Source organism: Hypomesus transpacificus, chromosome 26 (assembly GCF_021917145.1).
Source record: "Hypomesus transpacificus isolate Combined female chromosome 26, fHypTra1, whole genome shotgun sequence".
Taxonomy (NCBI): domain Eukaryota; kingdom Metazoa; phylum Chordata; class Actinopteri; order Osmeriformes; family Osmeridae; genus Hypomesus; species Hypomesus transpacificus.
The window spans coordinates 4,227,410-4,242,551 of NC_061085.1; positions in this window are offsets into that span (position 1 = coordinate 4,227,410).

The following is a 15,142-nucleotide window of genomic DNA, read 5'->3' on the forward strand; positions in this document are numbered from 1 at the left end:
ATCAAAATAGCCCAGGCTACAATTAATCTGTGTGATTATAAAACATTAGGATAGTGATTAAAGCAGAAAACACAAGAAATGTTAGAGTAAGCTCAGTTTTCAATGCAGTTAAATGCAGTGCAGTTTTGATTTTGTCTCACAAATGTTTGTCTTATTCATACATGGAGATGCTGCTCATTGTCAACAATGAGCAATCAAATTGCTCATTGTCACTTTCTGAAGGCAAGGCCTATAAATATACCGTGGCCTATATACTTGCACAGAGAATCCCAAACTCCACAAATATTTAGCAAATGCAAACACGGCATTCAAAACAACTTCTCAAAGTATCTTCTCACCATCAAATGAATGGACATTTCTAAAAACCAAAATGAACACTGACGTAGGGCCTATAGTTATGGAAAACACTGTGGTGGGTGTTAAACACTAGGAACGCTATATCAGTAGGCAGGGCAGGACTTAGGGTGGTGGGCCCCTCGGCTTGGGTCATTTTCGGGCCCTGTCACAAAATGATACAAGCTATATGTATAAGAGCTACACGATTCTGGATAAATTGACAATAAAACAGAGGTCACGATTCTGAAAAAACAACTAAACAAAATAACATAATTTATGTTAATTTCTGAAGTCTATTTAAAATGTTTAATTAATCTGAATTATATAAAAAACTTGGTTTGAATGAATGATTCAATTACTCATTCAAATACTTCACTTGTTTCATGGATAATAAGCATTTTTGAACAAACCTTCAGAATGAACGATTCAATGACAAATATTTTTTAAATCATTATACCATGGCCTGGGTGAATACTCAATTCTGATTGGCTGCAGGGGTGTCCATTATCAGGTGATAATGTACACCTACTAAGTAGTTCCAGTAAAACTGTCTATTCACCGTTCTAAATTATTGCGCTGGTTACATAGTATGAGCCTGTATAGTAGTGGTTCCCAACCTTGGGGTCGCAGGGAATTGAAATGGGGTCGCCAATTATTTTGTTGTTGAATTGTATCAATAACAAATATAATATTAAATATAGTTGCAAGCAGCAATGAGGTGGCCAAGCAGTCAAATGACCCATAAAACATTTTAGACATCCTCAGAAGAGGGTAAGGAATACACGCAGCAAGTTTTGTGTGAATCCATCAAAGATTTGCTGAGATACAACCCAACTTCCTGTTTTATGGCTTATTTTTTGAAGATTGGACAACATGTGTAGGAGGAGTAGAGAAAAAAAGTTTTTCAATGAATTCAAAATGGCGACCGCATCAATTCGGCTATTTACATTTACGCATTTAGCAGACGCTTTTATCCAAATGCGACTTCCAAGAGAGAGCTTTACAAAAGAGCATAGGTCAATGATCATAACAACGATGTAGTCCCAAACATTGCAAGCAGCCAAAACATGGAGCATACATTGTGAAAAACTAAACCAGTGCCAAGGGAAGACTCAGAAGAGCATGCAGTTATACAAGTTGCAAATTAAAACAACATAAACCACAAAAAAGTGCAGGACTGTACCGGCAGAGGAACAATCAACATTAAAATATTTCACAGTGAGTACAAGACTTAACTTCGTTATAACTAACCTACAAGAGCAACAAGTCACTCAATAAGAGTCATTGTGATCCTGGAGGAAACTAACATCAGGTCCAGCCAAGCATTCCTAAAAGTGCCGTTGTACTCCCGGAACAAGTGTGTCTTGAGCCTTTTCTTGAAGGTGGGGAGACAGTCAGTGTCCCTGATGGAGGTGGGGAGCTGGTTCCACCATTGGGGGGCTAGGCAGGAGAAGAGCTTGTGTTGGGACCGGGCGGTCTTGAGCGGTGGGATCACCAGGCGGTTGTCTGAAGAAGACCGTAGGTGACGGGTGGGGGTGTAAGGTTGCAGGAGAGACTTGATGTAGTTGGGTATAGTCCCGTTCACTGCTCAGAAGGTCAGTCCCAGGGTCTTGAATCTGATACGGGCATTGATGGGTAGCCATTAGAGAGAGATGAGGAGCGGGGTAACATGGGAGCGTCAGGGTAGATTGTAGACCAGGCGGGCCGCTGCGTTCTGAATCCTCTGAAGAGGGCGGGTTGCACAAGTAGTCCAACTACTTATAGGTTTACTCGACGCAGCTTTCTTCCTTGGAGTCCGACGCTACTGTTTCTGTTGAACTAGCCAACTCAATGTTCTTGACGGATTATCTTGGCTGGCATAAACTATTAACGTAAGTTAACTATAATGTCTCACACCGACTCACATTGTCCTACATGTGTCATTTTGCTTGAAAAGTTGACTTTTTTAGAGAGTTGCTTGCAGTCGCTTGAGGAAAAACGTATGCTATTAACTTTAGATACGACTGGCGCAACATCACTGGCAGGGAGTCCTAGCGTGAGGGAGGACTCAAGATTAGCCCCACCGGTTTCACCTTTGAAGCCTGGTGGGAGTGGGACTCCTCAGACGTTAGTGATCGGTGACTCCATCACTCGTAACATTAGACTAGAGCAACCAGCGACAGTTTACTGTGTACCTGGGGCCAGAGCTACCGACATAGAAGCTAATCTTAGGGTGCTGGCTAGCACTAGGGCTTAGGCAAAGGCCCAAGCTAAGGCACATGGCGCACGCACTGATGATAGGTATGAGAATATTGTCATTCATGTCGGCACCAATGATGTTAGGCTGAGGCAGTCAGAGGTCACGAAGGTTAATATAGCTTGGGCATGTGATCTTGCTCAAAAGATGAGTTGGCATCGAGTAATAGTCTCTAGCCCACTACCTGTTAAGGGGACTGACAAGATCTACAGCAGACTTGTCTCTCTTAACCGCTGGTTGGCTCGCTTCTGCTCAGAACAGGGTTTAGGATTTGTAGATAATTGCTCTAGTTTCTGGGCCAAACCTGGCTTGTTGAAAAGTGACCGGCTCCATCCGAGCTGGAGAGGTGCTTTTCTATTGTCTAGGAATATTGAAGCTATTTTAGAGCAGACCTGACACTCACTAGAACAAGCCGGGCCGCAGTCTCTTAGAGAGTCTGATAGGTCTGTTCATAGGTATGTTGTGAGCTGTTGGGGACTTGATAGCCTAGCTTGTAGTGTAGCCAGTGTGGTTGCTGATTTAGTTTTTACCATTGAGACGGTGTCGGTCCCCCGGCCCTTTTTCCAAATTTCGGCCTTCAATTATTAGGAATTATACCAATTTAATATGTATTCAGCCTTGCTCCCCCATTGTTCTTCCTACTAAGTTTTCGGATGACTCTGCCACCTTTTCAGAAGAATTATATACGTCTAAAGCTGCCAAAAACCCATTCTGGAATGTTGGGCTCCTAAACATGTGATCTCTATCCACATAGGCCGTTTTGATTAATGATCTGATGTCTGAATGCAGCCTAGACTTGATTGGACTCACCGAAACATGGCTAAAACCTGACGAATATTCCCCCCTGAATGAAGCATCGCCTCCTGAGTTTGAGTACTCACACATCCCTTGTGTATCAAAGAAAGGTGATGGTGTTGCTATGATACAGTGGGGCAAAAAAGCCACAAATTGTGCAAGTTCTCCCACTTAAAAAAATGTCTGTAATTTTCATCATAGGTATGCCTCAACTATGAGACAAAATGAGAAAAAAAAATCCAGAAAATCACATTGTAGGATTTTTTATGAATTAATTGGTAAATTCCGCGGTAAAATAAGTATTTGGTTACCTACAAACAAGCAAGAATTCTGGCTCTCACAGACTTGTAATTACTTCTTTAAAAGGCTCCTTTGTCCTCCACTCGTTACCTGTATTAATGGCACCTGTTTGAACTCGTTATCAGTATAAAAGACCCCTATCCAGAACCTCAAACAGTCACACTCCAAACTCCACTATGGCCAAGACCAAAGAGCTGTCAAAGGACACAAGCAACAAAATTGTAGACCTGCACCAGGCTGGGAAGACTGAATCTGCAATAGGTAAGCAGCTTGGTGTGAAGAAATCAACTGTGGGAGCAATTATTAGAAAATGGAAGACAGACCACTGATAGTCTCCCTCGATCTGGTGCTCCACGCAAGATCTCACCCCGTGGGGTCAAAATGATCACAAGAACGAACAAAAATCCCAGAACCACACGGGGGTACCTAGTGAATGACCTACAGAGAGCTGGGACCAACGTAACAAAGGCTACCATCCGGTGAATGACCTGCAGAGAGCTGGGACCAACGTAACAAAGGATCCCATCCTGTGCGCCTAAGAGATGGCCGCACTGATGAGAGCTCCGCAAAAACCTAGCTTTTTGTTCGTCATTTTAGTGTTCGTTACTTGTTTTGTCGATGTTATATCGTCGTTTATTCAGTACGACCGGCAGACACTTCTGGACATTAAGTTGTCACTTGGGAAGGATTATTTTACGAACTTTAATTCCACTTTTCGGACTGCGAGCTCGGACTGCAGCTGGGACCTTGTAGTTCCGCCGCTCAGACGGAGGAAGAAGAAACGTGGCCGGCGTGCTGGAGTCCTCGTTCGGACTCGGAAACGGTGCTTCAAACCTGCTTTACAAACCATCTTACTAGCTAACGTTCAGTCCATCGACAACAAAATGGATGAACTTAACGCTCGTGTCAAATTCCAACGGGACATCAGGAACTGCTGTGTACTGGCGTTCGTCGAGACCTGGCTGTCTCCGGAGATCTCCGACGTAGCGGTTACACTGTTGGGATTCACCATATATCGCCAGGACAGAACAGCTGACTCAGGGAAGTGCAGGGGCGGAGGGGTCTGTGCTATGGTTAACTCTCTCTGGGCTACGGATGTAGCGGTATTAGCATCTCACTGCTCTCCGGTCCTTGAGCTGCTAACTGTCAAAATCAGACCCTTCTATCTACCTCGGGAATTCACTGCGGTCGTCATCAGTGCAGTCTACATCCCCCCCCCCCAGGTAGACAAGGCCGCTGCTTTGGATGAACTGTATGGGATTATCAATGGTCTGGAAAATGTGCACCCAGAGGCAGGCGTCATTGTTGTTGGTGATTTCAACAGAGCTAACATGAAGAAAGTCCTGCCCAAGTACTATCAGCATATTGACTTCTTCACACGTGGAGACCAGGAGCTGGTTGCACCAACAGGATTTAGGACCAGTCTTAAGCTAAGACTGGCGAAACTCAACGTTCTATGTCTAAAATGATGTTGCGCCTGTTGCACCACGCTGACTTAAGCTGCTTTTCCCCTAAGTCTAGTCCTAAATGTTACGCCCTGTGGAGAGGAGTTATGTTAAAACAGAACGTTTTCTGTGTTGGTTTCTGTAGTAGGCTAATTTTCACAAAACCGTTGAGTGCAGCTAAAACAACAAGTAGCCTATAACAATGGCGCGTCTAATTTATAGATTGTATAATGAACGCGCTTTAAGACGTGAGAGAGTAGTGCGAGACAGAACTAACCCGCTGGATATGTACAATGATGAGGAGTTATTTCAGAGGTTTCGTTTCAGTAGGGTTGAGATTTTTTCTCTAGTGGACGAACTGTCCGACGATTTGCGCTTTCAGGCAGAACGAAATGCTGCCCTGACGCTAACGTTACAGCTTTTAATTGCACTGAGGTTTTATGCAAACGGTGCATTTCAAAACACCGTGGGGGACATGATCGGCGTGCATAAATCTACAGCTCGTAGAGTTATTCGTAGGGTCTCGCTGGCACTGAGTCGCCGCCGACCGCATTATGTCAACTTGCCTAACGAGGCCGAGGCAATCGCTGTCAAGCAGCGTTTCCGCCAGGCGTCTGGCATCCCTGGTATCATCATGGTAAAAATGTATGGGTATCATGGCAACGCACGTTCCATTCTAGAATTCCACGGGCACTTTCATGAACGCGCATGTTACCACCAGTCTTAGTTAAGACTGGTCGTAAATTCAGTTGGTGCAACAGGCGTTAGATATGGGCCTAAGACCGTTCTTAACTAAGACTGACTTAGGACTTAAGACAGTCTTAGCAAAGATTAGTTGGTGCAACCCACTCCTGATCCTTGACCATTGTTACACAACATTCAAGGGCAGTTACAAACCCCTCCCCTGCCCTTCCCTTTGGGAAGGCTGATCACACCTCCATTCTTCTCCTCCCCGCATATGAACAGAAGCTTAAACAGGTCAGACCGGTTGAGAGGTCAGTTCACCTATGTAGTGACGAGTGTGTGACGACCCTCCAGGACTGCTTTGACACCAGTGACTGGCTAATGTTCAGGAAGGCAGCTGATGGGGACATTAATGAATACTCAGACACTGTCTCCAGCTACATCCAGCACTGCATTGACGACGTTGTCCCCAAGAAGGTTGTCCGGTCTTTCCCAAATCAGAAGCCCTGGGTTGATGCCGCGGTCCGGGCCAAGCTGAGAGCCCGCACTGTCGCCTTTAACTCTGGGGACCCTGATGAGTACAGGAAGGCCAGATACGACCTTCTGAAGGCCATCAAAGCAGCGAAAAGGGCTTACAGGACCAATGTGGAGTCCAGCTACCATGGCTCTGACCCCAGGTGCATGTGGAGTGGACTTAAAGCCATTACAGACTACAAAGGGAAAGGCTACAATGAGACCCAGTCCTCTGTCCTACCGCCAGACGAGCTGAACTCCTTCTACGCTCGCCTTGAGAGAGACAGTGACCCCCCTGCAGTGGAGCTACCTGAAGGCCAAGCCAGTGGTGTGCACACACTACTGCACTAACTGTAGCTGAGGTGAGGCTGTGCTTTAAGAAGATCAACCCTCGCAAGGCACCTGGCCCAGACGGCATATCAGGTAGGGCCCTCAGGGGCTGCGCTGACCAGCTGGCAGGGGGTCTTCAGTGACATCTTCAACCTCTCCCTTAACCTGTCTGTACTCCCCACCTGCTTCAAGAGGACCACCATTATCCCTGTGCCCAAGAACACCAAGGTCACATGTCTGAACGACTATCGCCCAATAGCACTGACCTCTGTCATCATGAAGTGGCTAGTCAAATCATTCATCTGCTCCTCGCTGCCCCCCACACTGGACCCTATGCAGTTTGGATACCGGTCATACAGGTCTACAGACGATGCCATCGCTCTAACTAGGCTCCTGTATGGTCATTGACATTGCACTATTGTACTGTACTCCACTTAGGTTAGAATAGGTTATAGGGTTGAAACAGGTTTCTTGTGCATTTAGGGTTAGTATAGTGTACTATCTATTGTTATCTGTAATTTAGGAAGTTTTTGTATTAGGGTTAGTATAGTCGATATTTATTGCTATCTGTATATGTAGGAAGTTGCACTTATTTAAGCTCAGCATTGATGTAAATTGTGTTCTGTGTACTTATATGTTATGTTATGCCAGGTGCTTGCGTTGTCTTGTCTTAAGATTTTCAGTGCCCAGTCTAACCTTGTGTTGTTCTGTGTACCTGACAAATACAAGACTTGAACTTGAACTACCATCAGTAACACACTACGCCGCCAGGAACTCAAATCCTGCAGTGCCAGACGTGTCCCCCTGCTTAAGCCAGTACATGTCCAGGCCCGTCTGAAGTTTGCTAGAGAGCATTTGTATGATCCAGAAGAGGATTGGGAGAATGTCATATGGTCAGATGAAACCAAAATATAACTTTTTGGTAAAAACTCAACTCGTCGTGTTTGGAGGAGAAAGAATGCCGAATTGCAGTCAAAGAACACCTTACCTACTGTGAAGCATGGGGGTGGAAACATCATGCTTTGGGGCTGTTTTTCTGCAAGGGGACCAGGACGTCTGATCCGTGTAAAGGAAAGAATGAATGGGGCCATGTATCGTGAGATTTAGAGTGAAAACCCCCTTCCATCAGCAAGGGCATTGAAGATGAAACGTGGCTGGGTCTTTCAGCATGACATTGATCCCAAACACACCGCCCGGGCAACGAAGGAGTGGCTTCGTAAGAAGCATTTCAAGGTCCTGGAGTTGCCCAGCCAGTCTCCAGATCTCAACCCCACAGAAAATCTGTGGAGGGAGTTGAAAGTCCGTGTTGCACAGCGACAGCCCCAAAACATCACTGCTCTAGAGAAGATCTGCATGGAGGAATGGGCCAAAATACCAGCAACAGTGTATGAAAAGCATGTTAAGACTTACAGAAAACATTTGACCTGTCATTGCCAACAAAGGGTAAATAACAAAGTATTGAGATGAACTTTTGTTATTGACCAAATACTTATTTTCCATCATAATTAGCAAAAAAATTCTTTACAAATCAGACAGTGATTTTCTGGATTTCTTTTTCTCATTTTGTCTCTCATAGTTGAGGTATACCTATGATGAAAATTACAGGCCTCTCTCATCTTTTTAAGTGGGAGAACTAGCACAATTGGTGGCTGACTAAATACTTTTTTGCCCCACTGTATATGAAGTTAGCTTCAACCTCAGCTTAAAATCTGTAAACACCTTTAAATAATTTGAAATAATTTGCATGAAACCACCAACTATTTTAAAAAGGAATAATGCTACTACTCCTGCACCCCCTCCCTCTTTTTGCATAGTTACTCTATACCGGCCCCCTAGCCCGTATTCCCTCTTCCTATAGGACTTTGCAGGTTTTAGTACTGATCTTGTGACATATACTGATAATATCTTAATTATAGGTGATTTTAACGTACATATGGATGACCCAAAAGGTTCTTTAAATAAGGCCTTTACTGCTCTAACGTATTCCACAGGTCTCACTCAGGTAGTTTCCAAACCTACCCATATTCATTTGCATACATTGGATTTAGTTCTCTCGTGGGGAATCAAGATTAGTGACGTCATTGTCCACCACCACAATCCTATATTATCAGACCATTGCCTGGTTACCTTCAAAATGGACCTCTGCCAGAGCCTTGGAGGCACCCAGAATATTATTACTAGCCGCTGCATAACCCCAAATACAGCTCTGGAACTGGCTAGTACTCTACCTGCTGCACTAGAAGCACTTGATGTCCCAAATAAGTCATTAAATGCAAAAACGAGGGATCTGAATTTGGTTCTTCAGCTATCCCTAGACTCAGTTGCCCCACTCAAACCAAAAAAAAGAAAAGACAAGAAACTGGCTCCATGGTATTCAGAGGAAACCCGCACTCTCAAGACGTCCACTAGAAAACTAGAACATAAGTGGCGTACCACTAAATTGGAGGTTTTCTGCCGGGCATGGAAGGACAGCCAAATGGAGTACAAGCAAGTCCTCATCAGGTCCAGATCAGAATATTTCTCTAAATTGATTATTAAGAACAACACAAAGTTCCTATTTGATACTGTTGCAAAACTCACTAAGAAAAGGACACTCTGTGTTAGTTCAGATCTCTCTCCCTTAGATTTCTTAGATTTCTTTGACCATACAATCTATGCAATAAGAGACAAACTACAGACTAGTCCTGGAGGAGTGGCCATCAACACTGAATTTTCCTCTATACCCAGCATAGTGCATGTTGAAGCTCTCACTCACTTTTACCCTTTTTCTAGCGTTCATCGAGCTGATAGATTCCTCAAAACCCAGGGCTCCAGACGAACTTTTTCCCTTGGTTGCACTGGTGCGCCTAACTTTTTTATTTAGGTGCGCCAACACAAAATGTAAGTGCACCCCCATTTTTCCTTGCGTCGCCACAATTTCAAGGTCACCTTTTTATCACGCTCCATATACATTCATATATATTATGTAAATTATCTTAAACAAGAATAAGGTGTAGGTAAATATTGGTTTTATTTGAAGCACAATTAAACTGTATATAAAAATAAAAATCTTGTGATCAGTGCTTCACTGAGCTGCCAAACTAAAACATTACAAGCAAAATAAAAAATTCCAAAATAGAAAGTTCTACTGACCTAACATCTCATGGCTCAAAGTCTTATAGCGGGTCCCCCCTTGCTGTCGCATGCCCTTCAGATGGCCAACACCTGTAATTTGGCTCTCTTGCCCTTTGGCCTTGGCTAAACCAGCTTGCCACACTCTCCCTAGCATCAAATCCCAGCTCCATGGGTTAGCTCCAGACAATTAATTTTGACAAGGTGCCACATGAGAAACATGAAATGTGTTGGAGGGCCGCATCAACAATAACTTGAACTTAATTCTGCTCACTATTCATTTCCCCCCATTGTAAAAAGCAGTATATATTTTGATTAGTTGCTACTGGTTATCAGAAGAATAAGGATATTCTGTAAATTTTTATATAAATATTTTACATTTGGTCAACTAGGAAAAGACTATCGAAGTAACAGTAAAAACGAAAATAATCATGACATCAATGTTCATCACAAACCATGAAAAGTTGTTTTGCAGTATGTTAAAGATATGCAATTGATCAACTTTATACAAAAAACAATACTTTTTTCCAGTTAATTTTGTTCTTTGAGAGGAATCCAGTGGGATTGTTAACAAGCGACTCGAAATCTGGCAGAATGTCTAACGTGGATATGCGAACGACAGCTGATAGGTCATGATCAGGGACCTACAGTTTAACTAGCAAACCATTAACTATCAGCCCGCGCCCACTGAATCAGTCATGTTCTTATGTCTGCGTTAGTTTTTTTCTTTAGTCGCCTAGTGCCAATTCAAATTATAATCCTTCAACACAGCGACCTGTTCTCCAAAACTAAGAACACAGCTTTGACTTTGACCTCAGTAAACAGATACTTATAAGTCCATGTCTTATTAAAAACTCTACATTCTCTATCAACCTTTCGTTTTTCATTTTAGAGGGCTAACTCTACGGTGGCCCTGAAGTGCAAAACACAACGGCAAATAGGAAAACACAACGGCAAATAGGAAAACACAACGGCAAATAGGAAAACACAACAAAATTTACTTCTGACGGAAAAGGTAGAAAGCAGAAATTTCAGAATAATGACCCTTTCACCGGACATATTGTATAATAAAATGTTTAAATGAATGCAATTGGTTGCCTTGTATATTCTGTTCTATTTACCAAACTCCTTTCTTGTCTTAAATTGAGCAGTTGCTGGTGTGATTGCTATCTAGATTAGATTAAGGGCTGCCGCTATTCGTCGACGTCATCGACGACGTCAAAGCTGAAAATGCGTCGACATCAATATTTGAAATAGACGCATTAAAAAAAAAAAAAAATTATTGTAAGGAAATACAAAAAACGCTTCAATTCATTATAACAAATGTTCTTCAATATCACAACGTAATTGGTGCTTGCATGACGTCAGTTGTTGTTGGCTCAAGTCATTGGTCGGCTCCAGTCAATGCTCAAATATCATGGCAGCTGCAGCAGAGTCCGACTGGGTTCCGAAACCCGAGTCCCCAAACACCCGAGGCTTCAAAAGTATGGGAATACTTCGACTTGACGCTATCACCAAACAATAAGGTGGTTGTACACTGTGCAAAGTTGCAATGGCATACCACAGCAGCACTTGCGCTATGCACGAGCACCTGAAAAGAAAACATACAGGCGCTATACTGGATGATTGACTGCCAGAAAAGGTAAAACCACCGTTGTCTGGTGTTGTCTATTTATTTTTATTAGGGAGAGCCTTGTTAATATATGTTGTCATTGTAGCTGCTAAATACATGCATTATTAAAGCTATAAAGTCGTCTGCCTGCTACCTTAGAGTTTCCATTGAATAAATGTTTAGGTAGGTTAGAATCTGGGTTTTTTGCTACGTTGGTTGATAGGATGGCTCTTTAGGTTAGCTCTTGCTATTTAGCTAACTTGCTAACTGTAACCATGACGTGTTGCTAGGACAATGGAGGCGTATGAAGTTTTTAAAGACGTTAGCCCTACTCCGGCTCTAGTGTGTGGTAAATGTAGATTAACTGGTTCTTAGATAATTGGCGAGTATTGCTATCGAATCATTACCAAACTGGCATAAGCATAAGCACCAGCCCAGAACCAGCACCTTGAAATTTTTGGTTTAAAAGGGGTGTGTGTTTGTGTATGTTGGGATATGTTATGTACCTTATGTAAATATTTTTATTAACGTTGGAGTTGATAGTTTAAACCTACAGTTTTGCACTTTAATTAGTGGAGTCAGGTGGCTGAGCGGTTAGGGAATCGGGCTAGTAATCTGAAGGTCGCCAGTTCAATTCCCGGCCACGCCAAATGAAGTTGTGTCTTTGGGCAAGACACTTCACCCTACTTGCCTCGGGGGAATGTCCCTGTACTTACTGTAAATCGCTCTGGATAAGAGCGTAAACTAAATGTAAATGTAATTTGTAAGCCTTTGTTTGTTTGTCAATGACATATACAGTTTGTTAAAGTAAATAAAATGAACTGAAATGGTAAAAAAAACTAAACAATATTATAATTTTTTTTAAGGAAAATTAATCGTTTAGATTAATCGACTAATCGATAAAATATTCTACAGATTAATCCATAGAAAAATAGTCGTTAGTGGCAGCCCTAATTAGATTCAACTTGCATCAAGTAGGCTACAACAAATATAAATGTTCAAGTTCAAGTATTTTATTGTCAGGTGCACAGAACAACACAGGGTCCGACTGGGCACGGAAATTCTTCAGACAAGAAGCAAAGCAACCTGGCATAACATAAGTACACAGAACATAACACATGTTGTTAACGTGGTAAATTGTAAGTGGGTTGATGAATAAAAAATGTGTTTAACAAGTCCCATTAACTTCAACAGTCGAAAGTTAAATGTTCAGTAGAACAAAAGTCCTCAATCATTAGGCTACAGTACGCAGCTTGCATAGTCACTTCTAGCTCTGCTTCGCAATATGGCTGCCTATTGTTATAGGTTAATCATGTAATACATGAATGTTAATAAAGTATGAGATATATACATGATGCAACACACCAGTAACCAATTGATATTATGTGTTAGTAGGCTATACCGAAAATGTCAGTAAATCGAGATGGTGCTGCTGTCTGTCCCGTCGAAAACCAATCAAACAGGTGCTGTTAGTGTTTTTCACCGCTCCTTCCTGTTAAAAGACAGACAGTCCGTTTGTCCAATCAGGAGGGTCCATCTTCTGCTAGAGGCCCTACCTTTTCCGTCTGAAGTTAATGTCGTTGTGTTTTCCTATTTGCCAATGTGTTTTTCTATTTGCCGGTCTGTTTTCCTATTTGCCGGTGTATTTTCCTATTCGCCGTTGTGTTTTCCTATTTGCCGTTGTGTTTTGCACTTCAGGGCCACCATATAACTCTCCTGTTGGTGAGGTTGTGCAAGCGCACATTTGTAAATCGCCTGATCACTAGTCTTTCAAGACTACATATTTACTACAGCTCCACACATTTATTAATTAAAATGTTTTATTTACCTCACGCGGGCCGGATTGGGACAGCCTGTGGGCTGGTTGTGGCCCGCGGGCCGTACAATGCCCAGGTCTGCCATAACTGATTCTCTGGTGCTCAGGTCCTAATTTCAATCACGCAGCACGGAGCAGTGTAGGCCTACAGGAATATCTGGACCACAGCCAATCAGAGGCAAAGACCCGCCCCATCTCTGTCTCTTATTAGTTTAGACCACGATATGATCCAACCATGAGTGTGAGTTCTGTCAAAAAAAAAACAAAGGCTTCGTTCCTGGAGAGGCAGCGGAGGTTAGGTGCACCGGTGCAACCTAGGAAAATGTCGCACCCATACAAATGTTGGTCGCATATGCGACCAAATTGGTCGCACTCTAGAGCCCTGAAACCCACTAGCTGCCTTCTCGATCCCCTCCCTGCCAAACTTTGTAGGGAACTTCTCCCTCTTATTGGACCACCCATGCTTAGTATTATTAATGAATCTATTGTATCTGGCCAAGTCCCAGACGATTTCAAACAAGCTATTATTAAGCCCCTTCTTAAAAAAACAAATCTGGATCCAGGTTGTCTTAGCAACTACAACGCGGGCTCTATCTCTGTCCTGGTTCTTCTAGACCTAAGTACAGCTTTTGACACTGTGGATCATGAAATTCTCCTGGAACGTATGGAAAACTATGCTGGGATTTCTGGTATGTCACTTCAGTGGTTTAGATTGTATCTATCTGATAGATCACAATATGTCCACTATGTTGGCTGCTCATCCAGGAGCTCCACAGTAAAATACGGAGTACCAAAGGGTTCAGTTCTAGGCCCTGTTATTTTCACTCTATATGTTGCCTTAAGGAAACACAATTAGAAGCTCTGGGTACATTTTCACTGTTATGCAGATGATACTCAGCTATACATGTCTATAAAGCCTGGAGATTTTCCACATGCTATGGAAAAATTTGTTTCTGGGTTGAGAACTTGGATGACAGCAATTTTCCTGCCTTAATTCAGATAAAACCGAGGTTCAAATTTTCTGTCCTAAAAAATACAGAAATAATTTATCCAATCTGACCTTAAACTTAGACGGCGTCAAAGTGTCACAAAGCCAGCTGGTAAAACATCTAGGAGTCACAATGGACCCAGACCTTTCGTTTGAGTACCATATTAAGCAAATTACTAGAACTGCATTTTTCCCATGTGATGACGATGTTTAAACCCCCCATCTAGTTTTGTGTATCAAATGGGTTTCCTGTAGGAAAGCTATATGTATTTTTTTCCCGTTTTAATTGAGATAGTAGCCCCTTTGGATTGGATTGAGGTCAACATTCACATTAAATGAAGTGATTTTTATACCTTCCATATTTGAGGTTTTCTTCCATTCAAGATTGCTTTCTTACTTTTAAATCTCAAAACGTTTAGCCATTCCTCCACTTTAACAAGAAAAAGTGATGAACAAGAAAAAAAAACAATAAACATAAAACATCTCAGCATCAAAATTTGAGGCTTCCAAAAGAAAGGGCTGAACTATGACCATGGTAGAGCTCGTAAACTCTGAGGGAAAACCTATGTGAAAAAAGCACAGGGCCCTCGCCTAAATCGTTGGCAATAAAAGAAAAACGTATTCTGCCTGATAACCCTCCTCACACATTCCTCCATATTCCCCCCCTAACCCTTGAAGGACTTGAAGGAAATCTTTGTGTCTAATCCAATATGTAATGATGGTAATCAATGACACAAATATGTGTTCTAGAAAGAGTGGTCTGGAGTCGCAGAGGTCCGATAATATCAGCTTTAATGCAGCAATTGGAAATCAACAAGTACAGAGCTCTGGGGTTGTCTACGTTTCCCTACCCGCAACAGAGTTTGGGCTAGTTCACGAAGTCCAACTGGCTATCTGTCCCTGCCACAGCATATATTATACAGTGCAATTGAAACAGAAATATCAAAAAGGGTTGAGCTTGTTCTCTTGTGTATCA